This window comes from Muntiacus reevesi, chromosome 2 (genome assembly GCF_963930625.1).
Source record: "Muntiacus reevesi chromosome 2, mMunRee1.1, whole genome shotgun sequence".
Classification (NCBI taxonomy): Eukaryota; Metazoa; Chordata; class Mammalia; order Artiodactyla; family Cervidae; genus Muntiacus; species Muntiacus reevesi.
Window position 1 is genome coordinate 215,079,309 of NC_089250.1, and position 17,745 is coordinate 215,097,053.

The 17,745-nt window shown below is 39.7% G+C and overlaps 1 long non-coding RNA gene across 1 annotated transcript in view; it reads right to left on the reverse strand.

The window, feature by feature from the left end:
* Window positions 1-17,745, reverse strand: part of LOC136158604 (uncharacterized) — a 50,004-nt gene that overhangs the window by 20,316 nt on the left and 11,943 nt on the right. Inside the window, exons 2-3 of the long non-coding RNA XR_010661360.1 lie at window positions 16,727-16,834; window positions 14,498-14,639 (exon numbers count right to left, since the gene is read on the reverse strand). This is a non-coding gene — a long non-coding RNA (uncharacterized lncRNA). The remainder of the gene's footprint in view (window positions 1-14,497; window positions 14,640-16,726; window positions 16,835-17,745) is intronic.

The window sequence follows — 17,745 nt, forward strand, 5'->3', positions numbered from 1 at the left end:
AAAGTAACCCTAGATTTTCAACATCTCAAGTATGGATCACATTTGTACACACCGTGTGTGGTGGAAGAATGCTTCAGAGAGGGGAAAACGCAGAAAGTGCATTTCTGCTGGGGCCGGAGTTCTGCCTGAGGGAAGCACGCTCCATAATTGGGTGAGCACACTTTGCAGCTGATGAGGTTTAAGAAGGCGGGTGGAAGCAACTGGTGTACAGTGGAGAGGGTTTGGGCTTTGTATGTGCCCAGTTTCAGATCCTCTGTGACATCAAGAAAGGGACTTGGTTTCCCTGAACTTCCGTCTCAAATCTAAATGATGAGATGGTAACTACAGAACTGTTCAGTGGTTCAGGAGTAACTGACCCCAGAGAAATCAAGTGTGTTCTTGGAAGTGGTCAGCTCCACAGTCCATGTGTGTCCTCTGCTTGTCCCCGAGCTGCTTTACAGAGGCTGAGGCATCTGGTGTGGGACGGTGGTGGTGTTGCATGGGTCATGGGTTGTGAAAGTGGATCATGTCCCAGATCTCAGGTCCCTGGGGCAGCAGCAGAGTATGAGTCCTTGGCTTGCCAAGGGAAGCTCTAACACTTTGGCCTCCTGATGTTAAGAGTTGAGTCATTGGAAAAGACCATGATGCTGGGAAAGACTGAAGGCAAAAGAAGAGGGCAGCGGAGGATGAGATGGTTGGATGACATCACTGACTTAACAAGACATGAATTTGAGCAAACTCTGGGAGATAGTGAAGGACAGGGAAGCCTGGCATGTTGCAGTCCATGAGGTCTCTAAGAGTCAGACACGACTTCAAGACTGAACAACAACAACAAAGAAGACAAAAGACTTATACTCAAAACTATATGACACTGATGTAAGAAATCGAAGATGACACAAGCAGAGGCATGTTGCAGAATGGAAGAATCAATACTGCCAACATGATTATGTGACTATACTACCCAAGGCAATCTACAGATTCAACGCAATCCCTATCAAATTACCAATGGTGTTTTTCACAGAACCAGAACAAAAAAAGTCTTAAAATTTGTACAGAGCCACAAAAGACCCCAAATAGCCAAAAGCAATCTTTAGAAAGAAAACAGAATTGGAGAAATCAGGCTCCCTGACTTGAGACCATTTTACAAAGCTACAGTCATCAAAACATTATGGTACTAGCATAAAAATATAAATCACTAGAACAGGACAGAAAACCCAGAAATAAACCCATGCACCTATGGTCAACTAATCTACAACAAAGGAGGCAAGACTACACAATGGAGGAAAAACAGTCTCTTCAATAAATGGTGCTGAAAACTGGATAGTTACATGTAAAAAAACGAAATTGGAAATTCTTTAACACCATACCGTAAGTCCCTCTCATATGAAGCTTCAAGCTGCAAACTTTCAAAGATGCAAACATGTGTCCACATGTCCAAACACTTAAGCTAGCTCGTGTGTGTGGCACACAAGGTCACACGCACGCATCCTCTACAAGCGGCTGTGCATTTGTGTACTTTACTGTGCAATGCTGTGAAGAGTACAGTAGTACATCATCTTTATTTCCAGCTAGATCTGCAGAGGGTGACTTCACTGAAGCAAGCTCATCCTTGCTGGGCAACATGAGGAGCTAACTAACGAAGACCTAATGCAGTGGAGACCCAGAGAAAGGAAGAAGAGAAACACGAGGAAGAACTAGCTACAGAACCAAAGGGACGGACAACATAGGAAATGGGAAGGGGATTTGATTCAAAGAAGCACTGTTAGTTTTTGAGGCACAGGACCTGAACATAGACTGCTACATGAAGGCTGCAGCATTCAGAATGCAACCCAGTGCCACCATGTCATCTACGGCAAGAAAAAAAGAGCCACTACCCAGACACCGTTGAATTGTTTTTTCAAGAGGGTAGACAGAACTGAATCCAGCAAGGAAGCAGAGCCCATGCCGTCATCAGCACGCGTGAGTGAACTTGCAGCTTGCCCTCAACCTCCCATCGCCGAGGGCCCTTCAGCTCTGCTGTCTCCCACCCCTCCCTCTCCTCCTCCAGTCAGTGACCCCTCGTGCATATTCACTCAACGCAGCCCCTGTGTGCCAGCTGTCACACTCTACTTCTCAAAGTCCTGTACTGTAAGGTTCAAAATGCTTTATTTTCTGTTTGTTTTTTATGTATTCAGTTAGTTGCTCAGTCATGTCCAACTCTTTGTGACCCCATGAATCGCAGCATGCCAGGCCTCCCTGTCCACTGCCAGCTCCCGGAGTCCACCCAAACCCATGTCCATCGAGTCGGTGATGCCATCCAACCATCTCATCCTCTGTCATACCCTTCTCCTCCTGCTCTCAATCTTTCCCAGCATCAGGGTCTTTTCCAATGAGTCAGCTCTTCACATGAGGTGGGCAAAGTACTGGAGTTTCAGCTTCACCGTCAGTCCTTCCAATGAACACCCAGGACTGATCTCCTTTAGGATGGACTGGTTGGATCTCCTTGCAGTCTAAGGGACTCTCAAGAGTCTTCTCCAACACCACAGTTCAAAAGCATCAATTCTTCGGCACTCAGCTTTCTTTATAGTCCAACTCTCACTCCATACATGACTACTGGAAAAATCATAGCCTTGACTATACGGACCTCTGTTGACAAAGTAATGTCTCTGCTTTTTAATATGCTGTCCAGGTTGATATAAATCATGGCAATAGTTTTTTTGATCCATCTTTCAGAGTAATGGAAAAAAAACAAAAATAAACAAATATAACTCAACTAAACTCAAAAGCTTTTGCAGATCAAAGGAAACAAGAAACAAAATGAAAAGAAAACCCACAGACAGAGAAAATATTTGCAAATGATGTGACCAACAAGGGATTAGTCTCCAAAACTCACAAACAGTTCATGTGGCTTAATATCATCAACACAAAGAACCCAATCAAAAAATGGGCAGAAGACTTAAACAGACATTTCTCCAAGACATACAGGTGGCCAAAAGGCACATGAAAAGATGTTCAGCATCACTAGTGGAGAAATGCAAATGAGATATTAATTCACACCAGTCATAAAGGTTATCATCAAAAAATCCACGAAAAGGACTTCCCTGGTGCGCCAGTGATTAAGAATTTGCCTGCCAATACAAGACACACAGGTTTGACCCCTGGTCCAGGAAGATCCAACAGGCATGTGGCAACTAAGCCCCTGTACCACAATTACTGAAGCCTATGCATCCTTCAGCCCAAGAGCTGCAACTACTGAGGCTGGCACACCTAAAGCCCATGCTCTGAAAAAAAAAGCTACAACAATGAGAAGCCCACACACCACAATGAAGAGCAATGAAGCCCACACAGCACAATGAAGACCTCACTCACTGCAACCAGAGAAAGTCCACATGCAGCAATGAAGACCCAGCATAGCCAAAAATAAAATAAAAACTTTAAAAAATATATATATTTTTAAAAATCCACAAACAATAAATGCTACAGAGTGTGGAGAAATGGGAACCCTCCTACACTGTTAGTGGGAATGTAAATTGGTGCAGCCACTATGGAAAATAGTATGGAGGTTCCTTAAGAAACTGAAAACAGAATTACTATATGTTCCTGCAAACCCACTCCTGGGTATGTACCCAGAGAAATACACGGTTCAAAAGGATACATGCACTGCAATAGTCACTAAAGTGCTGTTTACAAAAGCCAAGACATGCATGCAACCTAAGTGTTCATCAAGAGAAGACAGGATAAAGAAGATGTGTACGCACCAGTCAGAATGGCTGCTATCCAAAAGTCTACAAGCAATAAATGCTGGAGAGGGTGTGGAGAAAAGGGAACCCTCTTACACTGTTGGTGGGAATGCAAACTAGTACAGCCGCTATGGAGAACAGTGTGGAGATTCCTTAAAAAACTGGAAATAGAATTGCCATATGACCCAGCAATCCACTCCTGGGCATACACACCGAGGAAACCAGATCTGAAAGAGACAAGTGCATCCCAATGTTCATCACAGCACTGTTTATAATAGCCAGGACATGGAAGTAACCTAGATGCCCATCAGCAGACAAATGGATAAGGAAGTTGTGGTACATATACACCATGGAATATTACTCAGCCGTTAAAAAGAATTCGTTTGAATCAGCTCTAATGAGATGGATGAAACTGGAGCCCATTATACAGAGTGAAGTAAGCCAGAAAGATAAAGACCAATACAGTATACTAACATATATATATGGAATTAAAAAGATGGTAATGATAACCCTATATGCAAAACAGAACAAGAGACACAGATGTACAGAACAGACTTTTGGACTCTGTGGGAGAAGGTGAGGGTGGGATGTTCTGAGAGAATAGCACTGAAACAAGTATACTATCAAGGGTGAAACAGATCACCAGCCCGGGATGGATGCATGAGACAAGTGCTCAGGCCTGGTGCACTGGGAAGACCCAGAGGGATGGGATGGGGAGGAAGGTGGGAGAGGGGTTCAGGATGGGGAACACATGTAAATCCATGGCTGATTCATGTCAGTGTATGGCAAAAACCACTACAATATTGTAAAGCAATTAGCCTCCAACTAAAAAAAAAAAAAAAAAAAAAAAAAAAGATGTGTATGTAAATATGGAATATTACTCAGCCACTAAAAAGAATGAAATAATGCCATTTGCAGCAACATGGAATGACCTAGAGATTGGCATACTGAAAGAAGTCAGACCAAAAAACAAATACTGCATTTCTCATATGTGGAATCTAAAAAAAAAAAAAAAAAAGATAGAAATGAGCTTATTTGGAAAACAGACTCACAGATTTAGAGAAGGAACTTATGGCTGGGGGAGGGGGATAGGGAGTCTGGGACGGCATGTACACACTGCTATATTTAAAATGGGAAACCAACAAGGACCTACTGTATAGCGCAGGGATCTCTGCTCAATGTTATGTAACTACCTAAATGGGAAAACAATTTGAAAAAGAATAGACACATGTATAAATGACTTTGCTGTATAACTGAATCACTTCATTTTACACCTGAAACTAACACAACAATATAAACCTTCCAGTAATATTAACACAAAGAAGGACTTGCCTGGTGGTCCACTGGTTAAAAATATGCCTGCCAGTGCAGGGCAAACGAATTTGACTCCCGATCCAGGAAAATCCCACGTGCCACTGGGCAGTGAAGCCCTCGTCAACAGCCTGTGCTCCATAACAAAAGAAGCCACTGCAGTGAGAAGCCCCCACACCACAACGAAGAGAAGCCCCCACACCACAGCTAGAGAGAGCCTATATGCACAGCAACCACAGCACAGCCAAGACTAAATAAACACAATTTTTAAAAACAGATTCCACTCTCCTTTAAAAAAAAAATACAAAGGAAAATATAAAAAGTGGGTCCAGTGAGGAACATACTACATACTGAAAGAGGAAACACCATACACATGATAAAAATATATGTAATATTTTGTCAGAACAGAGACCACACAGTCATATCGATAAATGCACACTGACAACTTCCCTATTTCTTAAAAGACACTCTTCCAAACTAACTTAAAGAGCAAAACTCAACTCTACAACATAATAAAGAAACTTATCTAAAATAAAATGATTCAAAAAGTAAAAATATAAGGAACAAATTTATTTAAGGAAAATGGAAACAATAGGAAGCAGGTGTTGTAATTCTGGTATCAGACTTGATGGAATTGACATCAGAAGTGGTACATACTAAAAAACATTTCATGATCAAAAGACCAATTCAGGATAAATGTATATTAGGAATATCTATGTACCACAGCAAGTACTAAGATAAAGCAAAATAAAGGAGAAATAAAGATTCAAAAAGAAAACAAATAGAAGACATCAACATACCCAACATACATGCAATACCAGTGTGCAAAAAAAAAAAGGACATGGAATATAGAAACTAAACAAACCATATCACTATCTTTAAACTCCCACAACAAATAATTTCCTTTTTAAGTGCACATGAAACATTCACGAAAACTGATCACGTGATCGACTCAATGGACATGAATTTGAGCAAACTCCAGGAGATGGTGAGCGACAGGGAAGCCTGGCATACTGCGATCCATGGGGTCCCATAGAGATGGACACAACTTAGAGACTGAACAACAACAAAATTAAGTCTCAAAAAGTATTTCAATATGTTCCATAAAGTAGAAACAATATAAACAATATTCTTTGGTCACAGGATTAAGAGTAGAAATTAAAAACAAAATAAAAAGGTTCTTTCACTTGGTAATTTCAATGCTTTCTAACAAAGTCTTTGGTGAAAGGGGAAATACAAACTAACACAATAAACAAAACAGTCAAAACTAAAGACAATATCAGGGCTTCTCTGGTGGTCCAATGGTTAAGAATCCATCTTGCAATGCAAGGGACCCAGTTTGACCCGTGGTCCAGGAAGATGACACACACCCACTTGGTCAGGAAAGATCACACACGCCACAGGGCAACTAAGCCCATGCGCCACAACGACAGAGCCCGAGCTCTAGAGCCCCTGAGCCGCGGCTACTGAGTTTCATGTGCCACAACTTCTGAAGCCTGAATGACCTGGAGCCTGCACTCTGCAACAAGAGAATCCACCCCAATTACCTCAACCAGAGAGTAGCCCCCACTTGCCACAAATAGAGAACACTCAGGCAAAGCAACAAAGATCCAGTACAGCCAAAAATATAAATAAATAAACAGTTAAGAAAATAAATACAATACCAAGTGTTGGAAAAAATATGGAGCAATTGAAACACTTACACAATAAGTGGGGCTGTAAATTGGTTCAACCACTTTAGAATAGTATCTGGCCATTTATACGAAAGCTAAACACATTCCTCCTTATGACCCAGCAATTTTTCTGACACATATATAGATAAACACACATACATGCAAAAGACATGAGTATATATGTCTATAACATGACATGTAGGGGCTTTCCTGGTAGCTCAGTGGTAAAGAATCTGCCTGCCAATGCAGGGGATTGATCCCTGGTTTGATCTCGGGTCTGGGAAGATTACACATGCCATGGAGCAACTAAGTCCGTGCTTCACAACTACTCAGCCACCACTCTAGTGCCATGAGCTGCCACTCCTGAAGCCCTCGTGCCCCAGAGCACGTGCTCTGCAAAAAAAAGAAGCCCCTGCGATAAGAAGACCGCACACCGCAACCAGAGGTAGCCCCTGCTCACTGCAACCAGAGAAAGCCTGCACACAGCAACAAAGACCCAGCACAGCCAAAAACAAACAAAAAAATTTTTTAAGACATGTACTAGAACATGCACAGCTGCTTCAAAATTGATAGCCAAACACTGGAAACAACCTCAACATGTAGGAACGAAAGAAAAGATAAAATGCAGTATGAATTTATACACTGAAATATTGTAAAGCAATGACAAAAAAGATGGGTGTACACAACAAAATGACATCACAGTATTTTCAGTAAAATAAGCTAGCCACAAAGTAGCACATACTTTTAAATACAGTTCAAATTCAAGCAAAACTGGTGTTTTAAGTAAGAAAAAAGACATCCAAACTGGAAAGTAAATAAAGCTATCTCTATTCACAGGTGATGTGATCTTTTATGTAGAAAACTCTCAACAGTCCACAAAAATATTTTTAGAATAAATGAATTCAACAAAGTAGCAGGATACAAAGTCAACACTCAAAAATCAGCTGCATTTCTATAAACTAACAATCAGAAAAGGAAATGATGAAAACAATTTCAACTACAACAGTATCAAAAAACAAAATACTTAGGAATTAACCAAGAAGATGAAAGACTTCTACAATGAAAGCAATAGAGAGCAAAAAATTTTACTGTACACTTAAGATTAGTGCACCTGATACACATTATTGCATGTTCAACAACCAAAACTATAAGAAAAACAGTCATGAATTGACACTTTATTAAAAAAAAAGTAAAGAAAGAAATCCAGATGGTCAGAAAAACATAATATGTTCAGCCTCATTAGATATCAAGGAAACGCCAATTAAATGACTACTACAATCCCCACAAGATTAGTTAATACACTATCTGGTTGACTGATCAGTAAATCAGACTGACTAATATACAATCTGTTGGTAATACAAACTGGTGCAACCATTGTGAAAAAACGTGATGTAGCTTTGTGCAGGCATGCTCAGTCATGTTCGATTTTTTGCAAACCCATGGACTGTAGCCAGGACAAAGGCTAACAGTTTTCCCAAGAGAATGCACTGATCACAGCAAACACCCTCTTCCAAAAACACAAGAGACAACTCTACACATGGACATCACTAGACAGTCAATACTGAAATCAGATTAATTATATTCTTTGCAGCCGAAGATGGAGAAGCTCTATACAGTCAGCAAAACAAGACCAGGAGCTGACTGTGACTCCTTATTGCCAAATTCAGACTTAAATTGAAGAAAGTAGGGAAAACCACTAGACCATTCAAATATGATCTAAATCAAATCCCCTATGATTATACAGTGGAAGTGAGAAAAAGATTCAAGGGATTAGATTTGATAGACAGAGTGCCTGAAGAACTATGGATGGAGGTTCATGACATTGTACAGGAAGCAGTGATTAAGACCATCCCTATGAAAAAGAAATGCAAAAAGGCAAAATGGTTGTCTGAGGAGGCCTTATAAATAGCTGAGAAAAGAAGAGACATGAAAGGTAAAGGAGAAAAGGAACGATATACCCAACTGAACACAGAGTTCCAAAGAATAGCAAGGAGAGATAAGAAAGCCTTCCTCAGTGATCAATGCAAAGAAATAGAAGAAAACAATAGAATGGCAAAGACTAGAGATCTCTCCGAGAAAATTAGAGATTCTAAGGGAACATTTCATGCAAAGATAGGTACAATAAAGGGCAGAAATAGTATGGACCTAACAGAAGCAGAAGATATTAAGAAGAGGTGGCAAGAACACACAGAAGAACTACGCAAAAAAGATCTTCACGACCCAGATAACCACGACGGTGTGATCACTCACCTAGAGCCAGACATCCTGGAGTCCAAAGTCAAGTGGATCTTAGGAAGCACCACTATGAACAAAGCTAGTGGAGGTGATGGAATTCCAGTTAAACTATTTCAAATCCTAAAAGAGGATGCTGTGAAAGTGCTGCACTCAATATGCCAGCAAATTTGGAAAACAGCAGTGGCCACAGGACTGGAAAAGGTCAGTTTTCATTCCAATCCCAAAGAAAGGCAATGCCAAAGAATGCTCAAACTAACACACAATTGCACTCATCTCACATGCTAGCAAAGTAATGCTCAAAATTCTCCAAGCCAGGCTTCAACAGTACGTGAACTAAGAACTTCCAGATGTTCACGCTGGATTTAGAAAAGGCAGAAGAACCAGAGATCAAATTGCCAACATCTGTTGGATCACAGAAAAAAGCAAGACAGTTCCAGAAAAACATCTACTTCTGCTTTATTGACTATGCCAAAGCCTTTGACTGTGTGGATCACAGTAAACTGTGGAAAATTCTGAAAGAGATGGGAATACCAGACCACCTGACCTGCCTTTTGAGAAATCTGTATGCAGGTCAGGAAGCAACAGTTAGAACTGGACATGGAACAACAGACTGGCTCCAAATTGGGAAAGGAGTATGTCAAGGCTGTATACTATCACCCTGCTTATTTAACTTATATGCAGAGTACATCATGCGAAATGCTGGGCTGGATGAAGCACAAGCTGGAATCAAGATTGCTGGGAGATATATCAATAACCTCAGATATGCAGATGATAACCCCCTTACGGCAGAAACCAAAGAGGAACTAAAGAGCCTCCTGATGCAAAGTGAAAGAGGAGCGTGAAAAAGTTGGCTTAAGGTTCAACATTCAAAAAACTAAGATCATGGCATCCAGTCCCATGACTTCATGGCAAATAGATGGGGAAACAATGGAAATAGTGACAGACTTTATTTTGGGGGGCTCCAAAATCACTGCAGATTGTTACTGCAGCCTTGGAATTAAAAGATGCTTCTTGCTCCTTGGAAGAGAAGCTATGACAAACCTAGACAGCATATTAAAAAGCAGAGACATTACTTTGCTGACAAAGGGTTGTCTAGTCAAAGCTATGGTTTTTTCAGTAGTCATGTATGGAGTGAGAGTTGGACCATAAAGAAACTGAGCGCTAAAGAATTAATGCTTTTGAACTGTGGTGTTGGAGAAGACTCTTGAGAGTCCCTTAGATTGCAAGGAGATCCAACCAGTCCATCCTAAAGGAGATCAGTCCTGGGTGTTCATTGGAAGGACTGATGCTGAAGCTGAAACTCCAATACCTTGGCCACCTGATGCGAAGAACTAACTCCTTGGAAAAGACCCTGATGCTGGAATAGATTGAAGGCAGGAGGAGAAGGGAACAACAGAAGATGAGATAGTTGGATGGCATCACTGACTTGATGGACATGAGTTTGAGTAAGCTCCAGGAGTAGGTGGTGGACAGGAACGCCTGGCGTGCTGCAGTCCACAGGGTCAGAAAGAGTTGGACACAACTGAGCGACTGAACTGAACTGTAGCCTGCCAGGCTCCTGTCTGTGGAATTTTCCAGTCAAGAATACTGGAGTAAGTTGGCATTTCCTACTCCAGGGGATCTTCCAGACCTAAGGATTGAACCCGTGTCTCTCACGTCTCCTGCCTTGGCAGGCAAATTCTTTACCACTGCACCACCTACTAAACTAAAATACGTAGTTCTCTCAAAGAACAGATTGGCTTCTTATCTATTTTGTAATCAGGTCCTCAGTCAAACAGCCACACCCACAGTTCTTTTCTAAGCATTCTTAGATATGCTATGATTTTTTCCCTGACTTTTGACTTCCATCTCTCTTCCTAATTACAGTAATATTAAGTCAATCATGGATCATAGGCAGAAACTTTTTCATAAAACATTGTTTAATTAAAAGAAATTGAATAGATATCATACCAAAAGTCAAACTTCACTCTGAGACATCTGATAAACTCTGAGGTTTCATGAATGGTTGTGAAGGTCATGTTTTTTACTTGATCCTTGCTAAAAGACTGAGTTTTAACCGGGCTTACCTTTCAAAGCCTTTACAAATTTTATTTGCTGTAAGTTAGGATTAAAAACAATTACACCTCCCAACACTACTGTCCCTTTAAATATCCTTTCATGCCTTTTCTTTGAAAAATGACAGTCCTGTCTGAGCTCTTCTTTCTTCTTACGCCTTCTAAATGAAGCCACCAGTAACCAACACACACAATACTGAAATTCTGTTTTCCTGCCACTTGTTCTAGAGCTACAAATTTACTAAGTACTTGATCTGAATCAAACATACATGATTTTTTTAAAAGTATGTTCCATATAGTAGTTTATCCTTTGGAAAAGTTGATCGGTCTACATTTTATTAAGTCCCACTTACTAAAATACTGGCTAGTAGTATAACAAGAATAACATCAGATGAAAGCAAACTATTCAATTATCAATATACCTCTAATTTCCCAATCCAGATACTATAAGCTTAGGAAATTTAACTACAACTATGAAATATTTTAGACCTCATAATATATCCTCAAACAAAAGCAAATTATCTTACTTTTAGATCTCAAATATAACTCAATCAGATACAGCAGGGCAAAACAAGTCTAGAATTTTAAATGACTAGCTACACTATAGTTTTGTGTAAAATTCAGAGATAGTAGAAAGCCTTCCTAATATTCTCAGTGAGGGAACTTATATAACTCCTATCACATTGAATGAAACATCATGAAACCAACTGCATGACATTTTTCATTTGCCCTGCATGTATAATTAAACTCAATAAAATATAAAAATATAAAGAAAGCTGTCCAGAGCAATAGCAGCTCACCCTCAAACAACTTGACCTATACATGATTTGTCTGGCAAAGTCAACCTATCATTCACAAATCAATCCTCCATTTTTCTCTCCCCATAATACTCCATACACACCAACAACTAGAGAGAAAAAAATCAAGTAATAAAGATTCAGAAGTTCCTGCTACACATTCAGGAAATTAAAATAAAAAACTGATAGTAATCTTAAATATGACACTATTTATAAAATATTCAGGGGGAAAAATAAATAAGAACATATCTTTTCTATCAAGAGACATTCCTGATGACAAAAGGTTTCAGGTGGAAGAGGATATTAGACTATCATTTAAATAGTAATTCCTCATTTCATTTTAAAGGACACAAACCATAACATGTTATATGGTGATGAAATTTAACCACATATTACTTACAGAGTAAAATCTGGCTCATCTAGATCCAGCACCTATAAATATAAACTGACATGATATGCATATAGCATATTACCTTCCCTGGTCATTTAACTGAGTTCTTGTCCTGTTCTACAGGAAAGAAATTTATTCCAGGTCTCACAGCACTAACTTACAAAGTTTATGTTATTGTTCACAAAAGAACAGTGAACATCACTGAAAATGTCACAGTAAAGAGCTCTGAAAAGCTTCCCTCCATAAAAGCAATGAGAACACTAGCCGAAAAAAAAAGTCAAAATCAACTTTTTTTTCTCAAAATGCTAGAAATTAACCAAAGACTTGCAGCAATCTTGGAAGTGATTATTCGAGGAAAAAAAAAGCTTCATCTTAGTAAGAACAATGAGTTTTGTGACCTTTTAATTTGCTCTATGCCCATCTGCCTGGGCTTCCCAGGTGGCTCAGAGGTAAAGAATCCGCCTGCCAATGACTGGTGAGCTACAGTCCATGGGGTCTCAAGAGTCAAACACGAGTTAGCATCTAAACAACAACAAATGCCCATCTGCCCATCACCCAGTCCACAGGAGTCCTGAAAAACAAAATGGCCACAATCAAGTCTAGCAGTTCTGGGAGTTCCCAGAAAAAGGTCATTATTGGACACTAAAGATTTCACATAAAAGGCAGTCATTATGTGAACTTACACAGAGCTCACTAGTACAAAAAGTATTTTCCACCAAAACAATCTATCAAAACCAGAAGCAATTGAACATAACCCTTAAAACTCAACAAAACGAAACCCATTAACAGGCAAAATATCTGAACAGGTATCTCACCAAAGAAGATATACAGATGGCAAAAAACATATGAAAGGATGTTCAACATCCTAATGCATTAGGGAATCGCAATTAGAAGTCAATACACACCTATAAAAATGCCAGAAATCCAAAACACTGATCATGACAAATGCAGGTGTGGACGTCGAGCAAGAGGAACTTTCATTCACTGCTGGTAGAAATGCAAAAAGGTACAGCAACTTTGGAAGATATTTTGGCCGTTTTATCTCTTTTTACAAAACTAAAATACACTTACTATAAAACCCAGCAATTGTGCTCCTTGGTATTGAATATTTACCCAAAAGAACTGAAAACACATCCAAACAAAAACCTCCCATGGGTGCTTACAGCAGCTTGATTCGTAAGCGCCAAAACTTAGGAGCAAGCAAGAAACCCTTGAGCAGGTGGAATGATGAATTATGGACATGAAATACTATTGTATAGTACAATGAGATACTATTCAAGGCTAAAATGAAATGAGCTGTCATGCTATGAAAAGATATGTTGAAACCTTAAGTGCATATTACTAAGTGAAAGAAACCAATATGAAAAGGCTAAATACTATATGCTTTCAACCATATGATATTCTGCAGGGGCAAAACTATGCAGACAATAAACAGATCAGAAGTTGTAGAGGTTGGGGGTGGGGTGGGAGGCATGAATCTGCAGAGCACAAAGGATTTGGGGCAGTGAAACTATTCTGCAATGTACTAAAATGGTGAAGGCATGTCACTATCTTTGTCAAAACCCATCAAATGTGAAACACCAAGTGTGAACACAAACTGTAAACTACAGATTCTGAGTGATAAAGATGTATCAGTGCAGGGTCATCAGTCATAACAAATGCACTCTGGGTGCAGAATGCTGACAGCGGCTGAGGCTGCACACATGTGGGCACACGGGGCACATGGGAACTGTGTGTGTTCCAATCAGGTAATGTTACCAAACAGTTAAGGAAGAAACCCTTCACAGGCTTTTTTTTTTTTTTAAATAAAGAGAAAGAAACATTTTCCGCTTCACTGTATGACACCAACACCACCAAAAACACACAAAGCCACTACAGGGGAAAAGAAAATTAGACATTAACATTCTTATCGAAACATTAGGACATCTGATTAGGATATCAGCAACATAAAAATAACTATTGTAATAATGATTACATTACTTCTTCATCATGATGAAGAAGTTTATTCTAGCTCTGCAAAGTAGGTTCCACAGGTAAAGATCAATGTAATTCTCCACCCACCAGACGGGCAACCCACAACCTGGAGCACAGTTACATCACAATCCTCCCAGTGTAGCGAAGGTGCTGAGCCCCACATCAGGCTTCCCAGCCTGGGGTCTGGCAAAAGGACTAGGAATCCCAGGGAATCTGACTCTGAAGGGCAGCAGGACTTGACTGCAGGACTTTCACAGGACTGGGGGTAAGAGTCTCCACTCCGGGAGGGCACACACAAAATCCTGTGTGTACCAGGACCCAGGGGAAGCAGCAGGGGCCCCACAAGAGGCTGAACCAGACCTACCTGCTAGTGCTGGAGGGTCTTCTGCGGAGGCGTGGCTTGGCAGTGGCTCGCTGTAGGGTGGGGGCACTAGCAGCCACAATCCCGGGAGGTGCCCTTGGCATGAACCCTCCTTGAGGTCATGAGACAGGACACTATAAAACTCCTAGAGGAGAACACAGGAAAAGCTCTGGTGTAAACTGCAGCAATGCCTTTTTCAATCCCTCTCCCAGAATAATGGAAATAAGAACAAAAACAGACAAATGCAACCTAACTAAACTCAAAAGCTTTTGCACAGCAAAGGAAACAATAAACAAAACAAAAAGACAACCCTCAGATTGGGAGAAAATATTCGCAAATGATGTGACTGACAAGAGGTCAGTCTCTAAAGTCCACAAACAGTCATGAAACTTAACATCATCAAAACAAACAACCCTATCAAAAAATGGGCAGAACATTGGGGTACATGTATCTTTTTCAATTTTGGTTTCCTCAGGGTATATGCCTAGTAGTGGGATTTCTGAGTCATATGGTAGTTTTATTCCTGGTTTTTTAAGGAATCTCTATATTGTCTTCCATAGTGACTGTATCAATTTACACTCCCAGCAACAGTGCAAGAGGGTTCTCTTTAGTCCACACCCTCTCCAGCATTTGTTTGTAGATTTTTTGATGATGGCCATTCTGACCAGCGTAAGGTGATATGCTGAACAGCTTTTCATGTGTTTATTAGCCATCTTTATGTCTTCTTTGGAAAAATGTCTGTTTAGGTCTTCCGCCCACTTTTTGATGGTTGTTTGTTTTTCTGGTACTGAGTTGAATGAGCTGCTTGCATACTTTAGAAATTAATCCTTTGTCAGTTGTTTCATTTGCTATGCACCCAATGTTCATTGCAGCACTATTTACAATAGTTAGAACATGGAAGCAACCTAGATGTCCATTTACAGATGAATGGATAAAGAAGTTGTGGTACATATATATAGTGGAATATTACTCAGTCATAAAAAGGAATGATTGTGAGTCAGTTCTAATGAGGTGGATGAACAAAGCCTATTACATGAAGTAAGTCAGAAAGAGAAAAACAAATACTGTATATTATTGTATATTAATGCATATATATGGAATCTAGAAAGACAATACTGATGAACCTATCTGCAGGGTAGCAGTGGAGATACAGACATAAAAAAAACAGAAAACAAACTGGTGGTGCAGGAGGAAGAAGAGGGTGGGATATATGGTGAGGGCAACATGGAAACATACACCACCCTATGTAAGATAGACAGCCAATGGGAATTTGTTGCATGACTCAGAGAACTCAAACTGGAGCTCTGTGGCAACGTAGAGGGGTGGGATAGGAAGGGAGGTAGCAGGGAGGTTCAAAAGGGAGGGGACGTGTGTACACTGATGGCTGATTCATGCTGATGCTTGGCAGAAACCAATACAGTATTGTAAAGCAACTATCCTTCAACTAAAAATAAATATTTTTAAAAATTGGCAGAAGACCTAAACAGACATTTCTCCAAAGATGACATACACATGGCCAAAAGGCACATGAAAAGATGTCCAATATCACTAATTATTAGAGAAATGCAACTCAAAACTGCAATGAGGTTATCACCTCACACCAGTCAAACTGGCCTCACAAACAATAAATGCTGGAGAGGGTGTGGAGAGAAGGGAATCCTCCTATACTGTTGGGAGGAATGTAAACTGGTACAACCACTATGGAAAACTGTATGTAGACACCTTAAAAACTAAAAATAGAGCTACCATATGACTCTACAATCCTACTCCTGGGCATGTATCCAGAGAAAAACATGACCCAAAAGGATATATGCATCCCAGTGTTCACTGCAGCACTGTTTACAACAGCCAAGACGTGGAAGTAACCTGAATGTCCACTGACAGAGGAAAGGAAAAAGATGTAGGACATACATACAATGGAACATTACTCATCCATTAAAAAGAATGAATTAAGGCCATCTGCAGCAACATGGATGGGCCTAGAGATTGTCATACTGAGTGAAGTATATCAGACAGAGAAGGAGAACATATGACATCCCTTACATGTGGAATCTAAAAAGAAAGGAAAACAAATGAATGTACTTACAAAACAGACTCACAGACTTAGAGAACGACCTTATGGCTGCAGGGGTAGGGGATGGGGGGAAGGATGGGGGGAAGCGACAGTTAGGGAGTTTGGGATGGACATGTACACACTGCTATCTTTAAAACAGATAATCAACAAGGACCTACTGTATAGCACACAGGACTCTGCTCAATGTTATATGGCAGGCTGGATGGGAGGGGAGTTCAGGGAGAACAGATACTTGTACATGTATGGTCAGGTCTCTCTCCATTCACCTGAAACAATCACACCATTGTTAACCGGCTATACTTCAATACAAAATTTTAAAAATTTAATTTAAAATCAATGTAATTATCCATATTAATGGGATAAAGTAGAAATTCATAGGACCATTTCAACTGATACAGAAAAACCACTGGGCATAATTCAACACCTGTTAGTGATGAAAACTCTGAGCAAAATAGGGACTAAAAGGGAATTTCCTCAACCTGAAGGACAATTATGAAAAGCTGTAGCTTTCATAATATTTAATGGAGACAGACTAAACATTTTATCCTCAAGATCAGGAATAAGGCCAAAATGTACTTTTACTTCTATTAAAAATCATACTGGAGGTCCTAGATGATGCAAAAAAAGAAAAAGATCATAGCTAGATAGACAAAAGGTATATGTAATAGAAAGAAAAAAATAAAATATCACGGATAAATTTTTGTAAATGTAAACAGTCGATTTTAGCAATTTAGTCATAATTTTAAGTTAATATATAAAAATCACTGGCATTCCTAAATACTAGTAGCTAGCAAAAATTAAAGAAAAACAAAATTTGCAGTATTATCAAGAAATATGAACTACTCTGGGACAAATTTAACAAAATTTGTGCAATATCTATACAAAGAAAACTACAAAAACACAACTGAATTTAAAGACAGTGCAAAAGGAAAGAAAATAGATATCACATGATTCAAAAAATCATATTTCTTATGAGATAATTGCCAGCTTATTGGTCTAACACAGATTCAGTGTGATCCCAAACAGATTTTCAGCAAACTTCTTGCAGAAACTGACAAGTTGATTAAAAATTTATATAGGAAAGGGCCAACAATCACAAAGATGTCTTAGAGGAATATAAAAAGCTGGAAGAGTGACATTACTAGATACTAAGTATTACATACAGACTTAAAGATTT